This window comes from Lithobates pipiens, unplaced genomic scaffold, assembly GCF_037356315.1.
Source record: "Lithobates pipiens isolate NorthernLeopardFrog02 unplaced genomic scaffold, aLitPip1_a1.2 Scaffold_27, whole genome shotgun sequence".
Lineage (NCBI taxonomy): Eukaryota > Metazoa > Chordata > Amphibia > Anura > Ranidae > Lithobates > Lithobates pipiens.
This window is the reverse complement of record NW_027507788.1, coordinates 12,327,062-12,343,184: the sequence shown is the minus strand read 5'-3', so window position 1 is coordinate 12,343,184 and position 16,123 is coordinate 12,327,062. Positions and strand designations below refer to the sequence as shown.

Here is a 16,123-nt window from a genome sequence, read left to right as displayed (position 1 = left end):
ACAGCGGCGAAGCCGCGATGACGTCACTCCCGCACATGCGCACGGGAGTCGCGTCTCGCAGCTCCGCCGCTGCCATTCGGCGAAGCCGCGATGACGTCACTCCCGCGCATGCGCACGGGAGTCGACAAATTAGGCAAATCCATTCTTGGACTTGCCGCATTTAGTGCGCCTGCGCGCCGCTGTCTACGGCGCATGCGCCGTAGACAGCGGTGCCCATTTTCGGGCAAATATCTCCTAAACCATATAGGTTTAGGAGATATTGCTTGGACCTACAGGTAAGCCTTAATCTAGGCTTACCTGTAGGTCAAAGTGGTTTGAAAGGGTTTACTTCCTCTTTAAGCTCATACAAGCACGTTTATGCATGTATATGTGTGCTTATGAGCGTTCGACATGTGAACGCATGGAAATTACACTTTGTAAGCTCCTCTCCAAAACAGTTTTGCTACTGCTCCGAAAATACTGATCTAAACATCTGATGTAGAAGAGGTAACATAGGCTGATATAGAAGCGCGTTTAGGCTCGGTTTCCACCAGTGCGACTTTTCATTGCGATTTGGGACTGAAAAGTCGCATGACAAGTCGTACCCCATGATTTCCAATGAGTACCGTTCATATCTGCGCGACTTCAAGACTCAGCGAACTTCAAAGAACTCCCTGCGCTACTTTGGTCCCACTTTGATGCGACTTGAGGTCTATGGACCTCAAGAATACACAGGCATTGCTTCAAGTCGCGGCAAAATGGCGTGACTTTGGGGGACGCAATAGTGGAAACATAGCCTAAGAGGCATAAAAAAAAAAATATGCTGTAGATGCAGAGTTTGTTTTGCCTGTGTGCATGAGGCCTTAAATTGATTGTAAACCTGAGACATGAAATATGAACAAAGCATATCCCTTTACAGTGTGTGCTTGTCTCAATCCAGAGCACTAAAGCCGCGTACACACGGGCAGATTGTATGGCCTACTTAGTCCGTCATACAATCCGACGGACAGTCCGTCCTACTTTCGAATGAACGGACTTGACCACACACGGATGAACAAACAGTCCGTCGAAAGCTTGCACGATGACGTGTACAGCACGTACGACGGGACTAGAAATAGGAAGTCCAATACACAGCAAAGCACCCTTCCACCGTGTAAATCCTTTCTGAGCATGCGCCATTCTTAGTCCGTCGAACTAGCCTACTCACGAGCGGATTGTCCGCTGAAACCAAAGTATGACGGACAATATTACGGAAATTCCGAAATACTTAGTACGCCAGACTGCACGCTGAAAAAGTCAGCTGAAGCCCACACACGAGCGGACTGTCCGCTGAAATGTGTTTCGGCGGACTAAGTAGGCCATACAGTCCGCCCGTGTGTACGCGGCCTAAGTGTCCTTTCTGTCTGCTGCCTCCCTCCTCTGCTATCAGCAGGAGTGACTTCCGAAAAGTTTTCCCGACACCAAGAGATTAAAGCGGTAGTAAACCCGCTGAAGTTTTTTTTTTTTTTTTTTTACTCACCTGCAAAGGAAAAGGCATAATGAGCTAGTATGTACCGCATACTAGCTCATTATGAAATACTTAACTTAGAACAAGGCGTCGTCATCTGGCCCGATCCACGCCGAGGGAGCTGACATGTTCCCTCTGCGTTTCTTCCAGGTATCGCGGCTCCGGCGCTGTGAGTGGCCGGAGCCGCGATATTGTCACTTTCCGGCAGGGTCCGGTGTCTGCCGGACTTTCAGCCAAGAATCCCCTGTGCGCATGCGCCGCATATCGAAGGGAATATCTCCTAAACCGTACAGGTTTAGGAGATTTTTTTTTTTACCTACAGGTAAGCCTTATTATAGGCTTTCCTGTAGGTAAAAGTCCCAAAATGTACTATACAACCACTTTAAGGGTGAGGGAATAATTAAATTTCCTTTGCTGTGCATTGCATGATGACGGCAGGCGTGAGAAAAATCACACTGGTGTGAACGGGGGCCTTAGCACTTTTAGATGCCATTCACATGGTCGTTTACATGCAATTTCATAACGAATGGATGCCCAAAAATTTGAATATTCATTTCCAAAACAACCTGGAGATTTTAACCATTTATATGTATAAAACAATTAAGATTATGATTCCTCACACGGGGCACCAAAAAAAAAGAATAAAAAAAAAAAAAAGCATGCATTAAAAAAAAAGCAACTTCACCCTGTCTTTTCCTGACAGATGCCATGGCAGTCTACATGTGGGTTAACCCCGCCTACTCTCCAGTGCTATAGGACCCCACTCCCATAAATTTGAGCTCACCGCTAGAGACTGCGTTCCTTTTTTTTGTCCTCCTCTTTGGACCTACAAACAATGCACTTAGGTTTTTCGGACGTCCAAATCGATCGAGGTTGTTGCTGGGCATACGACCTAGTGGTGTAAAAGTAGCCCAGGGTCCAGCCATGGGCGGGTGTGCGGCTCCAGGCCCCTATATCCGGTGACGCGGATGGCCTTTCCTATGCCGAGGCGAGGAAGCGGTGGATCGGTTGGCAGGTCTGAAGATTTATCTTTCCTCCATGGCAGAAAGTTTTTGTATGTGATCGTCTGTCTCCCCCTCACGTCCCCTCTTTCCGGTAAATTTTTGTTGCTTTTGCTTGGCTGGCTCAGAAAAACCTGGCCAATATTTCAGCGGTCTTTTTCCCCCGTCTAGAACGTCCAGGTGGACTTCTTGTCTTGCACACAGACAACAACGAGTGGTCTCTTCATGTGCAGACGTTCGAGTGGATCCTGTCAGAGGTGGCTCTCTAATTAGGCGGCCGCCTAAGGCCTCGCGCTCACAGGGGCCTCGTGGCCGCCTAATTTGCCTCTGCTCGATCACTGGACTGAACAACAGGCTCCAGGTGCCATCTGTAAAAGCTGCGCGGGCAGCCATAGGGCACACCGGGTGGGCCATAAGTCCATGTGGGGCCCTAAAGCAGCTGAGCTGCTCCTGCAGCCAGTGCCGCTCACCCACCTGGCCTCTCCGCGGCTGCCTATTGGGGTCAGGAGTCGGGCCAGGCTGCGGAAACTATCCCTGCCCTATGACTGTGAAGGGGAAAGAGGAGCTCCGGTGGATGTATCCCATCCCAGCACCTGCTGCAGCCTGGCCGACCACCCCCCCGAGATTGTGAGTGCCCGGCCGTGCCGCCCTCCTGTGTGCCTGGATAGGAGGAGCGGCGGGGACAGCTGCATATGGAGGAATTGAGCTTTCCATATTCCTCCTGCAGCTGCTGAATGACCGCTTCTTCTGCTCTTCTGCGGGCGTTCATTGGGCCCACCATAACAGCAGACCGAACTAGATCAAGAACAGGGCATGCAAGTAGTGCAATGGACAACACGTGGGGGCGTGCCTAGTAAAAATGGTAGGAAAGTGTCATGAGATAGGTATATCATGCAACAATGTACAGTGCAATCAAGCGCTAAATATGGATATATCCAATATAACCGTAGATAATATAAATAGCCAACACCCCCTATGTACCAAAGAGACCCGTGCTGATATATCCAAAGAGAGTATGTGAAATATCAATCACTAGTGGTACCTTTATATGCAGTATGGATGACTGAACTTATTTTTGATCTGCATACCTACCCATGTGGATTGACTAGTTACTTCCCACACGTAGTCTACCATGGAGTTTGTCAGGAAAATGGAAATTTTATTATCAATACTTACCGTAATTTTCCTTTCCTTATGGACTCCATGGCAGATGCAGTTCCCACCCATCGGTCAAAGAGTTGGCCAGTTACGAAACGCAGTCTCTAGTGGTGAGCTAAAATTTATGGGAGTGGGGGTCCTATAGCATTGGAGAAGGAGGCGGGGTTAACCCTCACGTAGTCTGCTATGGAGTCCATCAGGAAAGAAAAATTACGGTAAGCACTGATAATAAATTTTCCAATTTTTTATTCATGAGTGGACTCTGGGGCGGGGGCGGGGGGGGCTTTGGCTCATTCATGCTGTCCAGGAGCCTGGAGAAGTAACCTTTTGTCATTCCAGTGCTGCTGTGACATCTACAATATCCTTTGACCTTCTCCACCTAAAACAGAGAAATATGCTTTCTAATTGAGGCGTTTGTATATAAATATTACATTTTGGATGTATTTATAAACAAAATTCATCGTGTCCCAAGAATTCCTACAGCCATCATGAATAATCCCTGTATTGCATCAAATATGTTTATTTTGATTGTCAGCGCTATCTAGTGGCCATTATGCGGTATTTTCCAGCATTACCCCAATCAGGAAGTAATGCATTACAGCCACTAGATGGAACTGATGGTCGTTGGAAATTAAAAGTTTGAGCAAAATATTGAAATGCTTGAGACATTCACACAGTAATTTATTTTATAAAAAGCAACCCCCCCCCTTTTTTTTTTGTTTTCTTTTTGTTTATGTTGATGAGTTTACTTCCTCTTTCATTCCCTGCAAAGGTAAAACATAATGGACTACTATGCATCGCATAGTAGTCCTTTATGTGTCACTTACCTGACACAGGAGCCAGCGAAGTCACCGCTGTCCCCTGTAGTCCGGCGCATCCATCTTCTCGGTGGGTCTCGCTGCTCCGCCGCCGTCATTCGGCGAAGCCGCGATGACATCACTCCCACGCATGCGCATGAGAGCCGCCACTCGCGGCATATCGCCGTTGACCGCGGCGCGCTCAGTGCGCCTGCACGTCGCTGTCTACGGCGCATGCGCCGTAGACGGCGGTGCCTGTCTTTCGGCAAATATCTCCTAAACCGTGTAGGTTTAGGAGATATTTCTTGGACCAACAGGTAAGTCTTAGCCCTTGCACACACGGTCGGAGAATCCGTCGGAATGTGTCTTATCGGACCGTGTTGTCGGATAATCCGACTGTGTGTGGTATGCATCGGACTGATTCCGTCGGAATATCCGTCGGACCCAATTTTCCAACTTGTTGGAAATATTTTCCGACCAACTGGTTCGATCGGACATACTCTGATCATGTGTAGAGGATTTTGATCGGACCAAGTGCCACGCATGCTCAGATCAAATTCCTACATCAAAGATATTGGCTACTAGCCTGAACGTAGTCCCATCGTAACGAAATTACGTCATCACGTTCTGAATGATCGGATTTTTCGACAACTTAGTCCGACCGTGTGTATGCAACAGTTTCGGACACAATCCGTCTGACAAAATCTGATGGATTTGGTTGTCGAAATCTCAGACCGTGTGTACAGGGGCTTAATCTAGGCTTACCTGTAGGTCAAAGTTGGTTGTAAGGGTTTACAACCACTTTAAGGCAATTCCTTTTTTTTATTTAGTAACAAACTGTCAGTGAATGAATCTTTATCTAGGCCCATTTTTTGTTTGATTTAACTGTGTTTTTGTTTCTGTCTTTTTAGCTGAATCTCACCAATCAAAACAGGTACACCCCACACACTTTTTGCTGGGATCCACCAGTTCACACCAGTTTCTCGTCAGAAATATCTCCCAGTTCGTAAAGATGTAGCATCCGATGATTGCTTGTTTCTCTACCTTCTGCTACAATGTGATATCAGCATTTCATTCCCTGGAGGACTCTCCTTTACGCTGCTCCGTTCAAATGTATGGACCAATCAGGATGCCCGTTTAAGCGTCAACAAAAGGTAATTTTTAAATTGTTACATTTTCGCCTTTTATGAGAGAATTTGAGATGTTTCAGTTGGAGCAGGAGAATGTTCAGGGTTCAGCCACCCTTGCATTTCATGGTAATGAACAGTAATATGTGTGCCTTATGCCGCGTACACAGGATTGGACTCTGGTCCGCCGGACAATTCGATCGTGTGTGGGCTCCAGCTGACTTTTTCTTCCCAAAAGTCGGGAACACTTATGCCGCGTACACACGACCGGACTTTTCAACATCAAAGGTCCGACAGAACAATTCCGGCAGACCATTAGATCGTGTGGGGGCTGCAGCGGACTTTTGATTTGCAAAAATCCGACAGACTTTTAGAAATGGAACATGTTTCAAATTTTTCCGCCGGACCCAGTTCCTACCGAGAAATCCGCTCGTGTGTATGCTAGTCCGACGGACAAAAACCGACGCGAGGGCAGCTATTGGCTACTGGCTATGAACTTCCTTATTCTAGTCCGGTCGTACATCATCACGTTCGAATCCGTCGGACTTTGGTGTGATTGTGTGTGGCCAAGTCCGTTCATTCGGAAAGTCCGTCAGAACTCCGCCGAAAGTCCGTCAGACCTAGTCCCTCGAAATGTCCGGTCGTGTGTACGCGGCATTAGAAATAAGACTGGCTTCAAAATTGTCCGCCGGACTCGGCTTTTAGCGGACAATCCGGTCGTCTGTGTGCTAGACCGGTGGACTAAAACCGACGCTATGGGCAGCTATTGGCTACCGGCTATGAACTTCCTTATTCTATGTCATCACGCTCGAATCCGCCAGACTTTTGGAGTGATCGTGTGTGGCCAAGCCCGTTTGCTTGAAAGTCCATCAGACCTCAGCTGCAAAGTCCGTCGGATTGTCTGATCGTGTGTACGTGGCATTACTGTACATTACCGCACCACCTGCTCTATATGCAGTGTACTGTGGTGCTTTGCATTGTAAATAGTATCCCAACCCAATGCAATTTGCTGGCTTATTGTTGTGCAATGCCAGTCCATTTATAATAAATGGGGAGGGGGGGCGGGGCTTAATCCAACGCACATTAACACATGATGTAACATGTAATAATAATAAAAGTGTCACTCTAGCCTAAAAAAGTTATGCCTGCCTCTGGAGCTTCACTTTAAACTCTGCCTTTGCCGCTAACACCAGACAGTTGGGAAACCTTTACCTCCACATTGTCAAAGACAGTGGGATGAGACCTCATTTCCCTCCCTTTGAACGGACAAAAAGAGTCTGACGCCAGGAAACTGGGACATCTATCGCACTAAGAACCTTGTGAATGTCCTGCAAGAGCCCAAAGGAGCAGCTGTTTGGATGAGCACACCAGGAGGGGTGTGAATACAAGTAAAAACATTCAGGAGCAACCACAATTGAAAGCGCTGATCGGGACAATCTTGGAAGGACAAACAGTCAAATAATAAAAATGTTCAATGAGATAAAAACACGTCGATTTAATAATAACATGCGATTGGATGGAAAATTATCTAGACATCTCCTTGCATAGATGGAACTACTGCAAGGCGTGCTCCACACTGTGACAGGGCCTCAAGTAACAGTTGGTTGTGGACTGGCTTGGTGGGGCAGTGCTGTGGTGGCAATACCTTCATGTGTTCCTGGATGTCACTAGGAAGAGGGAAGCCAGTGTATGCAGAGTCGGGTGGACAGTGTGGAGCCTCGATAGGGATCACCAATGGTGTGTGACGGAATCACGCGGCAACCAGGAAGCAAAGGGGGGGACCGAGAGGCAGCCAGAGCAACCACCGACCGGAGCAAGTGGACGGGAAGCACCCGAACGTGACGTCATACAATCGAGGAACAGCAGTTCCAAAACAAAGCTTGGAGCACAACAGGTGGAGGGAAAGCTGAGGAGAGTAGAGAGGGAAGATAGCTGTCCTCTTGACTACGCGTTTTTAGGGGCGTGACCCTTCTTCAGGCGATGTGACATAGACTGCAAATGTGGTTTAAATAGGGACGGACCGCAGGAAGAATCATAAATTTAAAGGAACCGTGGTTGGTTTTTCCACCGCAGCATGCCCCCATTGTTTAAACAACCTGATGACAAAGGCTTATTATATATATATATACACTACAAACAATTAGACAAATACAAGGGAATACAATAAAAATAAGCAGGATGGGCAAGAAACAATGGTTATAATATGAATTAAATGCCTCAATTGAGAAAAAAATAAAATAATATATATATATATATATATATATATATATACATATATATATATATAATATAAATAAAAAATAATAATGATAATTAAAAAAATATACATTTGAATTACTAATGAAAATAAAATTAATAATAAGGATGATTCTCAAAATGGTAAAATTTGATACAGACCATACTGTGTGTGATAGCCCTAGGTATATAATCATTAATGACAATAATAATATTTATGACAGAATCAGGCAAGTTAGTTAACGTAGTTAATTAATTTGTTTCATTAGTTTATGAATAATGTTCCCCTGGTTCATTGTCAAACCCAATGAGAACCTAATTGTTGTTTTATCTATTGCCATGCTTATATAACAAGTATATGGATGAAAAAATATATAATGGTGATTGGAAGCCATGTAGGAATGGTCAAGCGGTGCCCAATACAAAACATCCTATGCTATATGTTTACTATGGTCTCATCAGTATGTAACCTATGGTTACACCCTGAGGATGTACAGACTGAAAACTGGTGGTGGCAGGACAATAAGGAATGATAACAGAAGGAATCTAGATGATACTATGAATCTCTAAGGCCGCGTACACACGGGCGGACTGTTCGCCCAACTAAGTTCGTCAAACAATCCGACAAACAGTCCGTTCAAAATTAGCATGAACGGACTTGACCACACATGATGAACGAACAGTCCGCTGAAAACGTGCGTGATGACGTGTACGGCACGTACGACGGGACTAGAAAAACGATGTCCTATACACTACAATGCAACCTTCGGCCGTGTAAACCCTTTCTGCGCATGCGCGATACTTAGTCCGTCCAACTGGGATGGGGGCAATTGTAGATGCTCACTCAGGTTGAACTGGATGGACTGGTGTCTTTATTCAACCTTACTAACTATGAAACTATGAAACTATGAAACTTGCCTACTCACGAGCGGACTGTCCGCTGAAACCAAGTTTGGACGGACAAAACCAAGTTTGAACGGAAATTCCGTAAGACTTTGTTCGTCAGACTGTCCGCTGAAACAGTCCGCTGAAGCCCACACACGAGCGGACTGTCCGCTGAAACACGGTTCAGCGGACTAAGTTGGGCGAACAGTCCGCCCATGTGTACGCGGCCTAAGCCTTCGTTCAACCCATTTCTCTTTCTTTCGCGCTTTCTCTCAAACTTTCGAGGCCTTCTTTCGAACTTTCAAGCTTCCTTGCTTTCAGACTTTCTCTTTCTTTCTTTCAAGCTTTTTTTCTTTCTTTCAAGCTTTTTTTTGAGCTTTCTTTTTTTTTTTAGCTTTCTTTCCTTTGACCTTTCTTTCGAGATTTCAAGCTTTCAAGCTATCTTTCGAGCTTTCTTTCTTTTGAGCTTTCTTTCCTTCAAGCTTTCCTTTGAGCTTTCTTTCCTTCGAGCTTTCCTTTGAGCTTTCTTTCCTTCAAGCTTTCCTTTGAGCTTTCTTTCCTTCGAGCTTTCTTTCTTTCCTTTAAGCTTTATTTCTTTCCTTCAAGCTTTCTTTCTTTCAAACTTTCTTTCAAACTTTCTTTTTCTTCCAAGATTTCTTTCTTTCTCTTTCTTTTGAGCTGTCTTTCATTCCTTCGAGCTCTCTTTCTTTTGAGCTTTCTGTCAAGTTTTCTCTCATTCTTTCTTTCGTTCTTTCGTTCTTTCTTTCGTTCTTTCTTTCGAGCTTTCTTTCTTTCTTTTGAGCTTTCTTTCAAGCATTCAAGCTTTTTTTTTTTTTTCAGCTTTCTTTCGTTCAAGCTTTCTTTTGTTTGAGCTTACTTTCTCTCTCTTTCTTTCGAGCTTTCTTTCTTTTGAGCTTTCTTTCTTTCCTTCAAGTTTTCTTTCTTTCAAGCTTTCTTTCGAACTTTCTTTTGAGCTTTCTTTTTCTTTCAAGCTTTCTTTCTTTCTCTTTCTTTTGAGCTTTCTTTTGAGCTGTCTTTCTTTCCTTCAAGCTTTTTTTCTTTTGAGCTTTCTGTCACGCTTTTTTTTCTTTCTTTCTTTCTTTCTTTCTTTCTTTCTTTCGAGCTTGCTTTCTTTCGAGCTCTCTTTCTTTCTTTTGAGCTTTCTTTCAAGCATTCAAGCATTTTTTTTTCTTTTTTTCGTTTGAGCTTGCTTACTTTCTTTCTCTTTCTTTCGAGCTTTCTTTCTTTTGAGCTTCCAAGCTTTCTTTCAAGCTTTATTTCGAGCATTCAAGATTTCTTTCATTCAAGCTTTCTTGCTTTCGAGCTTTCTCTTTCTAGCATTCAAGCTTTCTTTCAAGCTCTCTTTTTCTTTCTCTTTCTTTCGAGCTTTCTTTCATTCAAGCTTTCTTGCTTTCAAGCTTTATTTTTCTTTTGAGCTTTTTTTCTTTCCTTCTTTCTTTTTCTCAGGATTGCCTAAAAACTTTTATTTCTTCCCTCCTTCCTTTCTATTTCCTCCCAGTGTTTTGAGCTTCTTAACATATTACTTTTTCTTTAGGATACAATACAAAAAAATAAAAACTGGAAAAAAAACTGCTGAAAAGGAACAGACGATTGGAAAACTCAAGCGGACCTTACAAAAAAGATACTTTAAAAACAATGACAGGTACAAGATAATAATTATCATTATTGTCACTAATATTATTGATCTTATTATACAGCAATACTGCTGCCCCTCTCTGCCAATCTCTTCACTGGCTTCCACTAGCCTAACATATAAATTTCAGAATACCAACCACAACATACAAGGCCATCCACAACATCGTCCCCAGCTACAACACCAACCTCATCTCTAGATATTGCCCAAATCGTCCTCTCCATTCCTCCCAAGACCTTCTGCTCTCTAGCTCTCTTGTTACCTTCTCCCGTGCTCACCTCCAGGACTTCTCTCGAAACTCTCCCATCCTCTGGAACTCCCTACTCCAGAATGTTTTGGTCAGCTCCTACCCTGTCTGCCTTTAGGCTGTTCGTTCACTAAGATTCTCAAATGAACCTCTGAGGGCTTCACAAAACAGCTGTATTTATACTGAGATTAAGTTACACACAGGTGGACTCTATTTACTAATTAGGTGACTTCTGAATGCAGTTGGTTCCACTAGATTTTAGTTAGGGGTATCAGAGTAAAGGGGGGCTGATTACAAATGTACCCCCCCCCCCCCATACTTTTCACATTTTTTTTATTTTTTTTAAATGTGGCAAACCATTTATCATTTTCCTTCCACTTCACTATTGCCACTTTGTGTTGGTCTATCACATAAAATCCCAATAAAATACATTTACGTTTTTTTCAAGGGGTATGAAGACTTTTTCAAGGCGCTGTATAATCTCTATATTAATAATAATAAACTATTCCACAGCATTTTGTAATATGGGAATACTAAACCAGCATAAGAACTGACACAGTATGACATAGACATTAAAGAGCAGGTGAATAGTCCTGTCTACAAGAGATAACCATCTAAAGAAAGGAGAGAGATAGATAGACAGACAGACAGACAGACAGACAGACAGACAGACAGACAGACAGACAGACAGACAGACAGACAGATAGATAGATAGATAGATAGATAGATAGATAGATAGATAGATAGATAGATAGATAGATAGATAGTAAATTATAATAGCCAGGCGGGAAATGTAATTTGGCTGCATTAGCTTTCTTTTTTTTCCTAAGTGTTACTTTTGCTTTATTACATCCTAGAGGTGCACCACTCTATGTTCAGATTTAAAGCATCCCCTATGCATGTTATTTAAGGGAATTTTGTATCTTTAATGCCACCCTTTAAGCCTGTTCCCTGTTTTTTTTTTTTTTACCAACTAATGCCGCGTACACACGAGCGAATTGTCCGGTGTACTTAGTCCGGCAAACAATCCGGCGGATAGTCCGGCGGACTTTCTACCAAACGGACTTGGCCACACACGGACACACAGAAAGTCCGGCGTTTGCTAGCGCGATGACGTACAGCACGTACGACGGGACTAGAAAAAGGAAGTTCAATAGCCAGTAGCCAATAGCTTCCTTTTTCGTACTTGCTTCTGAGCATGCGTCATTCTTAGTCCGCCGGACTAGCATACTGACGAACGTATTGTCTGCTGAAACCCAAGTCCGGCGGAAAGATTGGACTGCAAAAATACTTTCTAAGTCCGCCGGACTTTACGCTGGAAAAGTCCGCTGAAGCCCACACACGATCGGATTGTCCGGTGAAATGCGTTTCGGCGGACTAAGTACGCCGGACAATTCGCTCGTGTGTACGCGGCATTAGCCTTTAAAATGGCTAGAATCAAATACCGTATATACTCGAGTATAAGCTGAGATTTTCAGCCCCTTTTTTAGGGCTGAAAGTGCCCCCCTCGGCTTATACTCGAGTCACCGCCGTCTGCCTGCCCGATCAGCGTGTCGTGCAGACAGACGGAGGCCATTCCACTATTCAAAAGCCGCGCCTCCCTGTCTGTGATAGGCAGAACACTTAATTTCCCAGCAGTCAGTGGTCCGCCTATCACGGACATCCGCTCATCCTCATACTACGGACGAGGATGAGAGGATGTCCGTGATAGGCGGAACACTGACTGCTGGGAAATTGAGTGTTCCGCCTATCACAGACGGAGCCGCCGTCTGTCACAGACGAGAAGAGGTGCGGCGATCCTGGCATGTTTTTACATGCAGATCGCTGCAGAAGGACAAAGGCACAGGACACAGGTAGGACGGACACACAGGGATGGACGGACACACACACAGGGATGGACAGGCATGTCTCACCCTCGGCTTATACACGAGTCAATAAGTTTTCCCATTTTTTTTTTGTGGTAAATTAGGGGCCTCGGCTTATATTCGGATCGACCTATACTCGAGTATATACGGTAACAGGATTTGGCTCCTATAGACCTCCTTGGGTCTGTGATGTCTGTGGTTTGCAGATTGCCCTGCAGACCAATTCACTTATCACTATTGGCAGCCAGTAGGAGAAAAAATGCCCCATGTTTGGTGTGTGCTTAAACATACAGTATATAGAATAAATCGAATGTGATGCTTATGTTATTGTCCGCAGTGAAATGGTGGCTTTTGCTGGTATTTGGGATCATTTCCTCAATCTTGTCTAATGCAGGTAAGTTAATATACATTATAATATACATTATTAGGAAGAAAAATTGAACTGCGCAATTACTGCCCACACAAGCTATGTGATATCAGAGGAGACAGCAGCAATAATTACAGTGCCACCTAGTGCTCATTCCCAGCATGATATGATCCCCTAGGTCGGGGGTCTCCAAACTTTCTAAGGAAAGGGCCAGTTTACTGTGATTCAGACTTTAAGAGGGTTGGACTGTAACAATCGGGAGTACAAAATGACCCAGCATCAGTGAGAGTACATGATCCCCTGTCATTGGTGCCATTTGAAGGAATTGTGCCCCAACATTGGTGCCATTTGAAGGAATTGTGCCCCAACATTGGTGTCACGTCCCGGGGCATGCTGGGACTGTGACGTCATAAAGGGGTGGGGTCACTGTGTGACATCACCCGATGACCACGCCCTATACCTATATAAGTCGCCGCGCACGTCGCACAAGCCAGTACAGCGGAAGACACCGCCGTGTCAACGTCGGAAGAAGAAAGCAGAGAGAAGAGGGAAGAAGGACGGAGGAGACCGGGCTCCTCCGCTAGTAAAAGAGCTCCAAGAAGACAGCGGAGGAGCCCAGGAGAAGATGCCGGAGAGCGGGAGAAGGGGCCGAACAGAGCGGAGAAGTCGAAAGAAGACCCCCCCGACGTCGGAAGAAGACCCCCGGAGCTGATTAATAAATTACTTTTAAAACTTGTGTTGTGTTTTTTAATGACACTTTTTACCCAGGTGAATGGGTAGGGGTACGATGTACCCCTTACTCATTCACATAGGGTGGGGGGCTGGGATCTGGGGGCACCCTTATTAAAGGGGACTCCCGGATTCTGATAAGCCCCCCCGCCTGCAGACCCCGACAACCAACGGCCAGGGTTGTCGGGAAGGGGCCCTTGTCCTCATCAACATGGGGACAAGGTGCTTTGGGGTGGGGGGCTGCAGGGCGCCCTCCTTCCCCAAAGCACCAACCCCCCCATGTTGAGGGCACGTGGCCTGGTACAGTCAAGGGGGGGGGGGGCGCTCACTCATCCCCACCCCCTTCCTGACCGGCCAGGCTTCATGCTCGAATAAGGGTCTGGTATGGACCTTGGGGGGACCCCCACGCCGTTTTTTCGGTGTGGGGGTTCCCCTTAAAATCCATACCTACATAGTCCTAAGGGCCTAGTGTGCTCCCGGAGGGGGAACCCATGCCGTTTTTTTTTTTTTTTATTTGGCGTGGAGTTCCCCCTTGAGAGCTCATTCTCTGATTGGCCATGGCCAAAGTCGCCTGGCGTGACTTAAAGTCGTGTTGTAAGTCGCCCCAAGTCGGGTTGACAAGTCGTGTCCAAGTTGCCTACAAAAGTCACGTTGGAAGTCGTGTTGCCCCTGTGTGAACCGGCTCTAAGCCTATAATAAAGGCACTGTTTAGGAGATATTCACCCTACATGCAGCCGCTGACGTCAGCGGCACATGCGCTCTGAAGGTCCGGCATATGACGTAACCGAGGGCTCCCGCATGCATGCATGGGAGTGACGTCATCGCGGCTCCGGCCTCTCACAGTGCCGGAGTCCACGAACCTGGAAGGAACACCGGCGGAACATGTCAGCTCCCTCAGCGGTGACTGGGCGCCTTTGCGAGGGCTTCGCTCTAAGGTAAGCATTTCATAATGTGCTAGTATGCGATGCATACTAGCACATTATGCCATTGTCTTGCAGGGGTTTTTGTTTCAGCCGTTTACTACCGATTTAAGAACTTCCCTACAATTTTGGCATTTCTCTCCTTCATGTAACAAATGTTTGGGAATCAGTACTGCTGGAACCTTAACCACTACAATACCAGGCACTTTCGCCCCCTTCCTACCCAGCCCAATTTTCAGCTTTCATCGCTCTACCCCTTCCCGTGACAATTGCGCGGTCATGCTACACTGTACCCAAATGAAATTGTTATCATTTTGTTCGCACAAATAGAGCTTTATTTTGGTGTTATTTATTCACGACTCCGTTTTTTTTTTTTTTGCGATATAAGCGCAAAAATAGCGGAAATTTGGAAAAAAAACAATATTTTCTTTTTTCTATTTGAAAAGAAATCCAATAAAATCAAATTTTGTCATAAATTTAAGCCAAAATGTATTCTGCTACATGTTTTTGGTAAAAAAAATTCTGTTAAGTGTATAATAATTGGTTTGTGTGATCACAGACATATGTACGCAAATGATCATGTACATATGTGTGCAGATAATCATTGGGACATGTGATTTTAGTGGGACATATGTGGGGGACATGTTTTTATTATTAGGGACATGTGTTTTTATTATTTGGGGACATGTGTGTTTTGGGGACATATGTGGGGACATATGTGGGGACATGTGTGTTTTGGGGACATATGTGGGGACTGTGTTTGTACTGTGTGGTGTGTTGTGTGTTTACACTACACTGATGATCAGTGAGTAAAAAGCTGTGAAAAGCAGCCCATACTCACTGATCATCAGCCGGCTGCAGCGTTCTGCTCTCCTCTCCTCAGCGGTGACTTCCGTGTGAGGAGAGGAGAGCCGATTGCCTAGCAACCGGCTGTTTGTTTACATCACATGACGGCCGTTATTGGACACGGCCGTCATGTGATCAGGAGGGCCAATCACAGAGCCCTCCTGCCGATCTGAGATGTGCCGTGTCCGGGTGACACGAGCACATCGGGATCGCGCCGCTGCGCGGGCGCGCGCGATCCCGCTACTTCTGAAGGACGTTCCTGAACGGCCTATCAGGAGTAGACGGCTCCCACCCGGCCGTATATATGCATTGGCCAGGTGGGAAGTGGTTAAAGAAGGGGACATACCCCGAAAGCTTGTCCTGAAAAATTGCATGTTAGTGCACATAAAAAAAAGTAACATGGACAGTACTCAATTGTTCCTCTTACATGTAAAATTCTTTTTTTTTTTTTTTTTTTTTGCTTGGAAATGACTCAGAACCCCAAAATATTGTATATTCCTTTTAAGTAGAGGCCCTAAAAAATCAAATGGTGGGTGTTGCAATTTTTTATTTTTACATGGTATTTGAGCAGCAGTTTTTCAAATGCATTAATTTTTGGAAAAAAAAAAACACACTTTAATTAATTTTATTGCAGAAAAGCATGCTATATCACCAAATGTTTGATAAAATATAAAAGATGATGTTCCGCTGAGTAAATAAATACCACTGGGAATGCCCACACCTGAATAATGCCGCGTACGCACGATCGGAATTATGGTCGGAAAAAGCTCTGATGGTTTTACCGACGGAATTTCGCTCAAGCTGTC

At 45.1% G+C, this 16,123-nt stretch overlaps 1 long non-coding RNA gene across 1 annotated transcript; it reads left to right on the top strand.

The window, feature by feature from the left end:
- The first annotated feature begins 5,400 nt into the window (after positions 1–5,400).
- LOC143933095 (uncharacterized) lies at positions 5,401–12,849 on the top strand. Its single transcript, XR_013263009.1, has 3 exons — positions 5,401–5,596; positions 10,245–10,352; positions 12,793–12,849. It is a non-coding gene; the product is annotated as an uncharacterized LOC143933095 (long non-coding RNA).
- The last annotated feature ends 3,274 nt before the right edge of the window (positions 12,850–16,123 follow it).